This window comes from Cupressus sempervirens, chromosome 1 (assembly GCF_028749045.1).
Source record: "Cupressus sempervirens isolate cs-2001-9-10 chromosome 1, ASM2874904v1, whole genome shotgun sequence".
Classification (NCBI taxonomy): Eukaryota; Viridiplantae; Streptophyta; class Pinopsida; order Cupressales; family Cupressaceae; genus Cupressus; species Cupressus sempervirens.
Window position 1 is genome coordinate 103251531 of NC_143118.1, and position 14387 is coordinate 103265917.

The following is a 14387-nucleotide window of genomic DNA, read 5'->3' on the forward strand; positions in this document are numbered from 1 at the left end:
AAAGTGTTCATGGGCCCAAACATTTTAGTGGGCAGGTGCAGTATAATGAATGTCTTTCATGGTCATTGATCTTTCAGAGATCAATAATCGACACTTTCTCGCATTTTGAAGATGCAAGGTAATTAAGCAATGTAGGGAAGTGCCTAAAGGACACGTGTCCCAGTGGGCTCGACTAAGGAAATTGGCAAAAGGGCATTAAAAATTAAGGCTGGCAGTTATGTGACCGCCACAATCAAGGTCTTGAGGAGGTGGTGCAGTCAGTTGGTTTGGTGGTCAAACTCAGGAAGACTTTACAGGGTCGCAGAAAAATAAAATACTATTGGCCCATGTGGCCTATTTTCCTTGAAAGACTCATTTGACTTGCTTACTAATGAGCCAAAAACAAAGGAAATCAAGTTTTCTTGCACAATCTGATCTTCATGATCGATTCCAACCACTCCTGATTGAATGCTATGCTAGGTAAATGAAGCAAAACACTCCACCACCTCTGCTCCTACCCATCTACTTAGTTAGAATGGTTAATGGTGTCGTTGTTGTTAGGGCCCTATTTCAACAAATATCAGGTTTCATTGTATCTGAATCTATACCCAAATCATATTTTCTCCAGATTTTCCTAGAGACTTAATGGCAGTGATTGTGGAGTAACTTCAGTTAGAAAATATCTCAATTATGCGTAAGCTATAAAGGCAATTTTTATAGATTTTGTACTAGTCGACTCTTCTCTATTTTCTCTAATATTGCTTTGGAATTTCACTATAAATCCCCTTTGCCTTTGAACTGTATGACATTCTTATCTCCTTTAGCCATTGATTTAAAGTGCAAGAACTATTTGCCTCTCATTGGTGTATTGTAGAGATCTACAATCTTGCATGACTGTGTCTCTTTTGGCCTATGAATGGTATATAAGTGAATCCTCTCTTTCCTTGTGTCATCCATTTGGGTTTTCTAATCTGCATGTGATTGTTATATTAAAACAATTCTGGATGTGTATATATTTTGGTGTCATGATGGTTCAATAGTGCATGTATGGGCAAAGATTGGATTGAACACTCTATTTTGGTGCATCACCCCCTTAGGGTAGAGTAGGTAGATTTTCTTTCATGCATTCCTTCTCCCTTTTCCTCTCCAAGAGTAGTTAGGTACACCCTGATAGTAAAGGAAGTCAGCCTTCTCTGAAGACTCAACCTCATAGTTCAAGTCCCACAGCTTGGAGGTTATTTCCATGTTTCACAAGGTTGTCCTTAGGTAAAAACTTTGGACAAGGGTGCAAATCTTTGTGACAACAATTTTTGGCATGCCTAGTGGGACGAAGAAGATTCAACTATATAAGTCCATTGGTTAGCTAGTTGATCTTGATACACTAAGAATTTGAATGTTATTCTTAGTACCACTAGCCTTTGGAGGCATCCAATTAAACACCATGGTGACTCTAGTGCAAATCTACTAGTTTCAAGCAGAAACAGTGCTGGTATGTAAAGATCATCTTTGATCTTTTTGTGATTTTCAAGTTTTCTATGAGATTGTAACATTTTATGAAACTTTCTCCATGGATAAAATTTATAAAAATAGTTATTATTTCCCCCCATATCATGAAAATATTATTCCTCAGCCTTCATATTTCCAATTTCAATCTCAACCCCAAGTTTCTTATAGCCAAGCCACTCAAAACTATTACTCTCTTCCTACATCTACTCCACCAGTCCCAACATCCTCATATGAGAAGCTTAAAGATATGATGTTGGAGCTCCAAAGGTAGATTGATTGCAAACTCTAGGAGGGGAATATGAGAATAGACCAGAGGTTGCATGAACAAGATGAGCTATTGCTAAACCTTGATAGGCAGCTTGATAAAGTTGCAAGGCAACAAGAACTTCAAAGACAACAGGAGGAGATGGTCTACCAAGCCTATCTCCAACAAGAAGAAGAAGAGAGGGAAAGATAGAGACATTTTGAGGAGAACCTTGCAAGGCAAGTTTCTGTAGTAAGAGAGGAGGAAATGAGGCTCTAGTCAGCTCATTTTCAAGCCAAGGAGGCAGATGCCCCCCCTTTTCCAAAATATGTCATCCCAAGCTTTAAGAAGCCCCTCCCTCATAAGATGTTGGTATTATAGCCCCTCCACCCCCTTTAAGAGAGAGTTGAACTAGTCATGAACCCCCCATACATATCACTATTTCCCAATTTTTAGGTGGGCCGATTGTATGGACTCTTGATGGTCCAAATATGGAGTTTTGGGAGAGTGAATCCAAACCCACAAAGATTCCATGTGAGGAGTTGCAGTTTGCTAAGGAGAAAAAAGAGGAGGCTACTGAGCCAAAGGAAGAGGACCTGATCCTCTTATTTGAATAGCTTCCCTCTTTTGTTGAGGAAGAAGAAGAAGACAATAAGGTTGTTCCTCCCCTTGAGGAACAAGTCATAGCTTTTGGGCCCTTGCACATGAATGAGGATCTAATGCTAGAAAAGGAAGAGAATCATTTTTTGTAGCATACAACCCTCTATGATGTGGAGGATGGACAAGAAAGCCTCAAGGATAGCTTTTTCCTTGAGGAGGAATATGCTAACCTGCATGAGGTTGTCCCCCAACCTATGCATGTTTTTGAAACTATAATAGAGGAGATCAATGATGAGGATGATCTTTTGGATGAATTGGATGCTATGTGTTCTTCCATAGATATTGAATTAGTATCTCCTATATATGAGGAGCATATTCCACAACAAAAACAAGTGGATGGACATACCATACTAGTAGATCCAAAGGAAGTGGTTCATGGGCAGCATGAACAAGATGTGGAAAAAAGTTGTTTACAACAAAAGGAGGAACCATTTTCAAACTAGTTGAAGACTACCATTGCAAAGCATAGTCAAGTGGTCAAGGATGATTCCTCTAGCCCTACACCATCAAGAGGATGCCCCCTAAGGTATCTAGCTCTACAAAAAATCAACAAGTTTCCCCTAGTCATGCTCACTCCAGAGCATGAGGAAGATTATCACAAAGAGGAGCAGGTATGTTTTGCTCCACAAAGAAACACCCTAGTGCTAGAAATCTTCAAAGTTTTCAGCATTAGGAGGGAGGTGTTCCATGCAACAGTATGCTTGTCATACCTACTGATTTACCTGACTTCCATTATGCATGAAATAAGAAACCAGTTGATAAGGAAGGGCAGCTATTTCAGCAAACCACTCAATGAGTTTATTTAACCCCTCTCTTTGTAAATATTTGTATATATTAGAGTATTTTTCTTTATGTTGGTTTCCTGCTTTCCAAGAAGTGCATGAGCACAAGTTTCTCTCTGTGAGGTAGCCATTTTTTTCAAATTTTTGAAGGTTCTAGAAGGTTTTTTGGTCTCTAGTTCCAGTTTTCGATGGTAGGTTTTCTAGTGTTTTGTTCTCACAGAGGTAGGGTTAGGGTTTCATAATGCACAAGATCCACCTTTTCTATGACTCTATAGCCCAATGGATGCATAAGGCCACTGGTCATATGCATAGCTAGCTTGCGTCCCCTCTGAGTCACAAAAAATGTTACCTATTTTTCCTCCCCACCAAAATTTGAAATTCAAACACTTGAGCCCACCCAATGGCCGCTTCCCACCTTTTATATTATTTAAATGCCTTGGAAAGACAAAAACTAAAACATTTAAAACTTTATGGTATTTATTTTCTTTCTTATTTTGTTTCTACTTACCCGCAACTTTTTGCGTCGTTAGATCTTTCGTGATCTACGGTGGGCACTTTCCTACATTCTCAAAATGCACTACCTTTACATAATGCGGGGAAGCCCCTTTGTGATGTGTGGTAGGTGGGTCCATCTTCTTTTGTAGGCTATAGAGGGTAGACCTACTGAGGGAGCTGGCAATTTGATTAGTGCCCACTTTCCCACATTTTATATTTTGTCAGACTTCCTAAAAATGCAAGCAAGCGCTAGATCCCCACGTGCCCTTGCAGGCCCAAAGGAATAAAGCTACAATGACATCACATGTTCTTAGTTGTGCCTTCTACCATTTGATTCAAATAGATCAAGGGCTGGCACTTGCCTACAATATGAAGAAGCAGGGATGTTAAGGAATACGGGCAAGCACCTCACTGTCGCATGTCCTTGTGGTGTTAGGTTTGTTCCATATGCCACAGGGTGATGCCAAATGGGGCCAGGTCACTAAGGTGGTTGTCGAAGTGTTCATGGGCCCAAAAATTTTAGTGGGTAGGCATAGTCTAATGAATGTCTTTCACAGTCATTGATCTTTTGGAGATCAATGATCGGTGCTTTCCTGCATTCTGAAGATGCAAGGTAATTAAGAAATGTGGGGAAGCACCTAAAGGAAATGTGTCCCAATAGGCTTGGCTAAGGAAATTAGTAGAAAGCCATTAACAATTAAGGTTGGCAGTTATGTGACCACCACGGTCAAGGTCTTGATGAGGTGGAATAGTCAATTGGTTTGGTGATTAAACTCAGGAAGACTTTATGGGGTGGCAGAAAAATAAAAGACTATTGGCCCACGTGGCCTATTTTTCTTGAAGGACTCATTTGACTTGCTTACTGATGAGCCAAAAACAAAGGAAATCAAGTTTTCTTACACAATCTGATCTTCATGATCGATTCCAACCACTCCTAATTGAATGCTATGCTAGGTAAATGAAGCAAAACACTCCACCACCTCTGCTCCTACCCATCTACTTAGTCAGAATGGTTAATGGTGTCATTGTTGTCAGGGCCCTATTTCAACAAATATCAGGTTTCATTGTATCTAAATCTATACCCAAATTATATTTTCTCCAGATTTTCCTAGAGACTTAATGCCAATGATTGTGGAGTAACTTCAGTTAGAAAATATCTCAATTATGCCTAAGCTATAAAGGCAATTTTTATAGATTTTGTACTAGTCGACTCTTCTCTATTTTCTCTAATATTGCTCTAAAATTTCACTATAAATCCCCTTTGCCTCTGAATTGTATGAAATTCTTATCTCCTTCAACCATTGATGTAAAGTGCAAGAACTATTTGCCTCTCATTGGTGTATTGTAGAGATCTGTAATCTTGCATGACTGTATCTCTTTTGGCCTATGAATGGTATATAAGTGAATCCTCTCTTTCCTTGTGTCATTCATTTGGGTTTTCTAATCTGCATGTGATTGTTAGATTAAAGCAAGTCTAGATGTGTATATATTTTGGTGTCATGATGGTTCAATAGTGCATGTATGGGCAGAGATTGGTTTGAACACTCTATTTTGGTGCATCACCCCTTTAGGCTAGAGTAGGTATGTTTTCTTTCATGCATTCCTTTTCCCTTTTCCTCTCCAAGAGTAGTTAGGTGCACCCTAATAGTAAAGGAAGCCGGCCTTCTTTGGAGACTCAACCTCACAGTTCAAGTCCCATAGCTTGGAGGTTGTTTTCATGTTTCACAAGGTTTTCCTTAGGTAAAAATTTTGGACAAGGGTGCAAACTTTTGTGACAACAAGTTGTTACTTCCAATGGAAGCAAAAGAGAAAGAAGATGAATGGAAAGATGCAGTGAAATTAGATAATCAAGAAGATTATGATGAACTAGACAATATGGAAGAGAAAATAAGAAGAAAGGTAGAGGTGAGTGAAAAACAAGATTTTGTCACTATAGAAGATATTTCTTATTAAAAAAATGAAATCAAATGTTTTGACTAAGGAAGAACTAAAAGATTCAACATTTACAAATGCAACCTCAGACACTCCTCTTCCATGCACCAATCTAGCAATAATAAAAATTTAGGATTACCAAAATGAATGAACAATCCTTTCTATATCATCCACATGTACATGTAAAAAAATGCACAACATACTTAGGAAATAACTTGTGAAGGAGAACATGAGCATTTTCAGTAAGCAATATTCATCAAACAAAGCACTAACATAATTAAAGAGCAACCTAGGCATATAACTTAAAAGATTAAAAAAATAGATTACCTTGACATGAGAGAACAATAATGGAAAACTATAAGTATTGGCAATTGCCTCAAAATTTGTTGGTGTATTTTCAGGGTATATTGCCTAAGTAAATAGTGAGTAAAGTAAAAGTACAATTTGATGTCCATTCAATCTTAGAGAGCTTGTTTTCGATAAAATCCTGGAAAAGAGAGATCCTATGTCTTGAGAACCTTTGTGCCTCAAATGCTACAAAAAGAAAAGCCCAAAAATTTGAGTAATTATTTAGTGATGCTAGTAATAACTAGGAATATAAGGAACAAAGACATTCATTATTATAATATGGATGATTTGGTATAGATGATATGATATGTGCAATAAGATACATTGCTACAATTTTTTCTTGGCTAAGATAGTGGTTGTAGAAAGATTCTCCAATGAGATAGTCATCATGTCAAGAATTGGACTAGCATCACAAACCTAAAAACCCAAAAGTTAATCAAAGATGTCATGGTAGGTCATAGAGAAAAATTGCAAGAAGTTATTGTGATGAAACTCCTTTACTATCTAACATCTATGTTTTGCTAGGAAAAAATCCACTTTCCTTGTCTATAGGCATTTTGGACAATTTCTTAGCACCTCTTTAGGATTGTATCTTAAAAAGTTGAACTTTGAAATTATATTGACCAACTCTACATATTAGTGGATATTTAATACTAATTTCATATTTGTCTAATAACATGTACATTCGAAAAAGGAAAAGAACTATTAAATTTATCACCTTTTTTGGAAATTGCATTAGTCACTCTCCAATTGCATCCTAAAAAGACTTATTCTAGGTTTTTATATAATCATTGAGATTGGAAGCCTTGTAAGTACAATGCATTCTCTTGTGAAAAATTCTTGTAAAATCAAACATGGCACCAACCATTGCTATAGAAGCTTGTCATTTTGACTATTGTGCAAGGATAGAAAAAATTTCAATGATATTAATTTGCATTTGAGGTTGTTGCACCACATTCTTGTGATCAAGATGTTTAATGAGCATGAACAATAGAAAATGAGTAGAATGGCCTAAAAATTGACCAATAGAAAAGCATGAAATATCATAAAATATTAAAATGAAAAGGTGAACTTAGCATTTGAAAACAATAACTTAAATATCCATGTATAAAATTCAAATTAGTAGATATCATATATAAACATAGAGATGTAGTCAATGAAGTTTGACTTTTTCATATTGTAATTTGCAACAAGGATTATAAATTTTGAAATTATAAATGTTACCTGCTTTCTCCATTAAGCATTGCATGTCATATAGAACACATAGTGTGAGTCCATTTTGAAGGGACCAATATTTTCCACTATCAAAAAAATGAAACATAGGTTCAAGTATATGACATATTATGGTGGCCCCCTTTGCTAGTTTGCCAATTGTTTGAACAAAAATCTTTGACCAAACTTTAGAATCCTCTACTTCCTCCCTATAATATTATTTAACATATCACCATACTCAAAAGAAATAATAAGAATAGTTCATGAGAACACTGTGAAACAATAGAGTGCACAAGCACATGAATTATGGTGTATTCATATACCCCAGAAGATTTATTTCACCCTTTAAGTCTACTACCTTCCAACATATCAAGTCAATTTGTATGACAAGATTCATTTAAAAATTAAAAACATACCATGAATCAATGTATACTTTAGAATGATCTAGTATCATTTATTTCCACTATTCAAATTCTTCTTCATGTCTCCCAATTTACAAGAAAAATTATCAAATGCAATCATTCAATAAGAAAATGGAAAATATAAAAATAAGAGGAGGACAGCCTAGTGACTCATACCTTTTCCCATCCTAGTGTCATAATTGCAATGCAATATAAGAAATGAGAAACTTCCAATACAAAAATGAAGATATGTAGTTGATGGAGACCATCTTGTGATATAAGAGGAATTGTCCCTTGCATCAAAATAAGAAAGGACAAGATCATTTAATTTTCTTTCCATTAGAAAAATGGCTCCATTCAATTTGAATATACAAGAAAAAAATTCCACATTTGAAGCACAATGACCAATTGCAACCTCATTTTTTGCCAAGCTCTGCCTTAATGGTATTTCATGAGAAGCTATGAACATTAGCTTTCTATGTATTGAAAAAAATTCAGTCTCCTCAACACTACTATCTTCTTCTTCTGAGGCCTCCTCCTTTGGAAATGGAAGGAAAGAGTCTCCTAAGTTCTTAGATATACAAATCTCTACAATTCTTTTCTGCCCAATAGAAAACAAAAGTGAGATAAATCCCAACAACATCAATTCTGCAAGCAATTTTAGAAGAAATCAAGCTAAATACTTTAATTATGTTATTTACAATGGATCATGCTTTCTAATATCATTCTCTTATTTATATGATGAATCATAAAACGTGATCCAAGATATTGATGCAAAAATAAGAACACAATAAAACATGATTGCATATAAATAGAAACAATAGAATACCTTAGAGAGGAATGATTTGAAGCAATCCCATAAAAAGCCATTCTTTCAAATACTTCATACATTATAACTAAATTTCACAAATCAATGAGTTTAACTATGGAATTCTTTTGCATTTCCTAAAACTAAGAGATTCACACAATTAGTTGTAATGCAATCATAGGTTAATGTTGAGCTTCACTTGGTTTTGATAATAGTTTAATATTCTCAACTAATCAAGGCCAACCACATGAAGGTAGAAGCTCATTTGGCCCTCACACCCCCCCCCCCCCCCCCAAAATAACATCTAAATTCCCCATTAAGATCTAAGATTCACTCATTCTATTAATAAAATGTAACATTCATGAATTATCACATGATAACATTCATTAACACATAAGTTTCATTAGAACATTCGCATTAACATTAAAAAATAAGATTCATTAGAACATTCACATGAACATTCAATAGAAAATAAATAAAATATATAGACATAAACATCAATCATTATCAAATAAGTTACATAAGTTCACATGAATCATTTTTTTTTTCTTTTTTTCTTTTTTTTCCCTTCCCTATATTGTTGCAGAGGCATATCCATGTCATCATCGATATTTCTTCTCACTATCCTTTGCAAAGGTGGTTCCTCTACAATAACAAATAAAATGGTTAAATTTTAAAAAGTTAATACTTTAAAGATTTTATATAACATTGTAGCACTCTTTACCTTGTCCAACCACATCATCTTTCCCATCAGCTTGGACCTCAACATGCTCATCAAGAACAACCTCTGCATCCCTTGCAACTTCCATACAAGATGTTTTCTTAATCCTGACACATAATATAGTTAAATTTTTATTACTACACCAAATTCAACTTAAAATGTTTACTTGTATTAATAATTCAGAAATAAAAAATCAAATAGAAAATATATAACTTGAGTACTAGGATCCACATTCAAATCACCACCTCCATAGTGCTCAGTTGATGTATCAGGATTGGCAGGCTACAACCCAATGTAAATAATTAGTGGATTTATCAATAATATATACATATAAGCACAAGAAAAATACTAAGAAATCTTAATCTTTCATTTTAATATAGATAAATATATTCACTTTAAAGTTTTAAACAAATATATAATAATTGTTTCCTTACTTAAAACAAATATAACCACTTATATTTTTGGAACTTAATAGAAAATATAGTAATTTCTAAAGTATTCAATTTGAAATAAAAATCAATTGACTTGTTTACCTCATTTATAGATCCAGTAGAAGAACCTTGCACACTCATTGCTCAGAGTAGTTTAGCCATGGTTGTATAGCCTTTTGTGTAGCCTAATTTCTTGTCCTCTTGAGAAGTTTTTTTTAACTCCATGGCCTACTTTTTTTTCTTGGTATCATGAATTGTTTCTGTAATCAATTTCATCTAGACCAAATCATTTACAATTTATAAATATTTTCATATTTAATTTTTCATTTACTTATACTTACAATTCGTGCAACAAGTTTTGAATATCCACTTGAGTCAAGATTGTGTTGATCATGCTTCTATTTTCTTGCTTCGATTGCCTTTGATGTGTCAGGAAACCTATGTGAAGTTTGAAATATTTTAGATCACATAAGTATTAAGAGTAATTATTACATAATTTTATACTTTAAAATTATGACATACCTTCTTTCCTCGGGTGGTACCATTTCTCCATCATCTATTTTTTTTCTCTCAGTCTAGCATCTTTTTTAAGATTCTCCCACTCAATAATAAGAATATAGTGGGGGTGCTCATAACAAGTTTTTTTTTTAAATTTGGTTCCTATAGTTGATTCTCCCACTTTCTCAAGGAGCCTAAGTCTTTGAAAGACATTAGGTCCAAAAAGTGATGTCATGGCATCAATGAGTTGGTCCTTTAACTCTTTCGTTTGCAAATTCCACCTTTTAAGAAAATAAAAATATTGTTAGATTATAAATGAACTAAAGCTACCTTTTAATTAACTTGAAGAAATTGGTCAAAGGAAACATGATCTAGAAATGAAATCAAAATATCATACCCTATGTGTATGGTCGGCCCAAATATACACAAACATTCATCATTAATCATAAAATATATTATTCCCTGTATTGCAAGGGACTACACTGAAGGTTAGTGCATTTGATTATGAGTATAAGATTGTATAGTTAAAGAAAGAAACAATTTTTTAAAGTACCTAGAAGTTGGGGTACTTTCAAAGGAAGACCGTCTTCATTGCTAATGAGTAATTGATCACAATTTTTTATTATTCCTGTACATATAACATGGGTACACCCAAGAAGGTCCTAGTTGCCTCCTGCATAAAATGAACCCAATATTACAAAATTCCCCCTTAGAAATAATAGTTCAATTGAAATAAACACATCAAAAATGAGAGATAAAAAGAGGAATCTACTTAACAATAGGCCTTGCAACTGCATATGTCATCGTGATATGTGTTGCCAAATTTGTAGTTGGCATTGCCTCTTCAATTATGTTCCTTGTAGTAGGTGGTGTAGTGAATAGAGGATCAATGGTAGGAGTTAAAAAATGAGATTGTTAGAGTTATTAAATAAAATATTGTTCGAGAAAAACACAAGTGTAGGATAGAACATGTGATGTACTTGAACCACCTAACATATCATCCTCTGGGGGATCACCTCTATACATCCTCAGAATCCTTTATAAAAATAACAAGATGCATTTTATTTAATGACATAAATAAAAGAGTATACAATAAAAACTGCTATTGAACTTTTGTTATAATAAAAAACTACATTAATAATTATAGTAATGTATGAGCTTGGTTCATAAACCTATCCTTCATCTATTGTATTTTAGGAGTCTGAGGGTGAGTTGATGGAAATTGCATTAACCTTCTTCCTATAGCATGAATCACCTTTTATATTGTAGCCATAGGATTTGCAACTAATGCAAAATCAATAATAAATTCATCTAGCTCATTGTGCAGCTCCTTGTCCTCATGGACTACTTTTTCCTTTCCCTTATCCTAATGAACACTCATTTGTGGGAGAAATTTTATTATCTCTATATTTAAATTCAATCCAAAAAAGTAGTGAAGAATAAAATAGAACAAAAAATATGCATCAACAATTTTATTATATCTAATTTGTACAACAACAATGAGTTTTACCTATCAGGAAGAAGAACCATCATCATCATGTGTATCCCGCAGTTGTTGATCCATATTATAGCCTTTTACTTCAAAAAAAAATCATTGAGACATGTTAAAGCACATGTATTATTATTCTAAGTTAGCAAAAAATATTTTAAAAATTAATGGTGTGTTGGATTCATTGATTGGAGTTGATTTTAAATGTGCATACTACGTACCACCTTGCCCATGGTAGTGACTTTTTTTGTATCTATGTGATTCAAATTGTAATCAATAAGAATCTTTTTGCCTCTATGTATTGATTTTATTGCACATACAAATATGTAATTTCCCTTGTGTGCCTCAAATATGCAATTGGGTAACTTCTTACTTGACACAAGTTGTGTACTATTTATAAAATCTGCAATATTCCTTAATGCTTTTGGCCTTCCGTCAATGTACATAGGTACTATTTTTCTTTGTTCACTAACTTTTTATTGTATATAATTTCCACGAGTGCATACCTACATATTTTTATTTTTATTTATCTAACAATCTACATCCAACTACTGTAATTATAGCAAGGTCTGACATACTCCATCAATTCAACAATCTTGTTGTAAGAGACCTTTATGTCATCCATGGAAAATATGCCCAAACCATGTAATGAGGATGATGCTATGCAATATATCCTCTCTCCAACACAAAAATTAGTGTTTATTGGAGAAAGTTCATCAGGGACCCATTGTTTCTTTAGATGTTTGTACCTAAAGGGCACATCGGAGTTTCCTTCACTCTCATTATCATAAGAACATGACCCCCATTGAGCAAGGAAAAATTTCATGTGCTTATTGAATTTCTTTCTGATATTTTGACCTCGAGTCAATCTCCTTGATTTAGACATACTAAATGTCTCACTTTCTTCTTCCATTCCTACATTGTCCTTGCCTGAGGAAGACAAATATATATTTGCTAGTACCTGCACTCCATGAGATAAGAGAGATAGGTGGCAATGAGAGAGATATTTTACAAATGGTAAGAGACATTAATCGCTATGGGGTATACTAACTTATACCTAATGATCCATGAGATTGTGTGGGATGCTCATGAAATGGATTCGGGTTTTTGCAATAGTAAATCATTTTCATATGTTAGCTAAAAAATTCATGATACATATACTCAAAATTACATCGAATATTAGCATCATATATGAATTATAAACAATAAAAGCTACATGAAAAGTTAATCAAATTAATCATTGATCTATCAAGAACTAAATATTGAATAGCATAGGCATTGATCACATAATTTTACATTTCATTCTTATCATTAATAATCAAATCCCCCTCCAATGTTATTTAATCAACCCCCCCCCCCCCCCCCTCCCCCCCCCTCCCCCCCCATTATTGATATTATTCTTCATCCATCTTATCATCAGGATCATTGCCAAATTTGAAATCATTTCCACCACTATCCAAGTCATCTTCATCATCATCATCATCATCATCATTAGTAGTAGTATCAAGAGCATTAGGAGCATTATCAACTAACTCTCGGTCATGATCCACTTCTTCCTCTTCCTTGGTATCTTCTTCTTCCATCACATTATACTTTATCATTCTTCCTCATAGATAATGTCTAACAAAAAATGACCAACTTAGTTTATGTGGAAAATTTAAAATACCTACTCACATTGGCTTGGAAGAACATAGGGCTCATTCCCAACTGGATCAAACAACCCTGTATTAATCATTGGAAATCCATTCTCATGCTCAATAATAGTTCTATCAAGATCATTTTGATTGAGTTGCAGTCTATACATTTTGAAAATGAAGAGAACTAATCTGAATTAATTAAAGTCATAGTCAAGTATATCAACCAAAATTTCATAGTATCAATTTTGAGATTCTCTAGGATGTAAATCATTTCTAGATGAATTATTGGTCACATGGAAGACTACACTTATCCAAAATCTCAAGTTCTCTTTGTGCCATCTAAATATTTGATATGAAATTTATAACCATAGCATAACATAGACTTGTGGTGTTTCACCTACAATAATGTCAAACGTGTATAAATTATTGCATCATGAGTTCAAAAACATACAAATGATTAACAAACTTAAAAGTACCTAGAGATCTCTTAAACCATTTACTAAATCTATTTCTTTTTTGTGTAACATTGGGATCTCCATTACAATGAGCATTTTTAACCAATGAATACATGGATTCACATTTTAATCTATGACTAGAATGTTTCCATCATTTAATCCATACTATCATCCAATCTTGATTGTTTGCAATAAACAAATGTATTGCATCCCACTCTTTAGCAGTTGTGCAAAAGTAAATAGATGACCTACAACTAATTTATTTTTAAGATTAAGAATTAATTAAATACAATAACATCTCATAATTTATTGCCTTTCACTTTCCTAAATCTATCATTCTCCACCAAGTACTCCCCTTCAAATTTTTTAATGGAGTTGAGATTCCAAATGCAATCTATATGGGTCTTTGTTGCAAGATTAGGAATATATTGAGTAACGCACACCATCATCTAGTATACCATATATCCCTCAATCATAGAACCCTCAAGATCTATTCTTTTTTGAACCAAACCCTTCAAAAATTTCAAGTGTCTCTCAACCATCCATATTAACCTATGTTGTATAGGTCCACACTATTCAATCTCCTCAACTTGGTGTATGAAGTAGTATTCTTGTGCATTTAAAAAAGTTGAAGGTAAACACTTTTGTATTTCACATATTAGTAGATGAATTCTTTTCTTCCCATATTTCATATCTTCTATATGGATTTCTATAGATGACAAACACCTACAAGGGATTCAAGACACAATAAAATATAAATATAAGACTTTACAATATATTACTCATTCA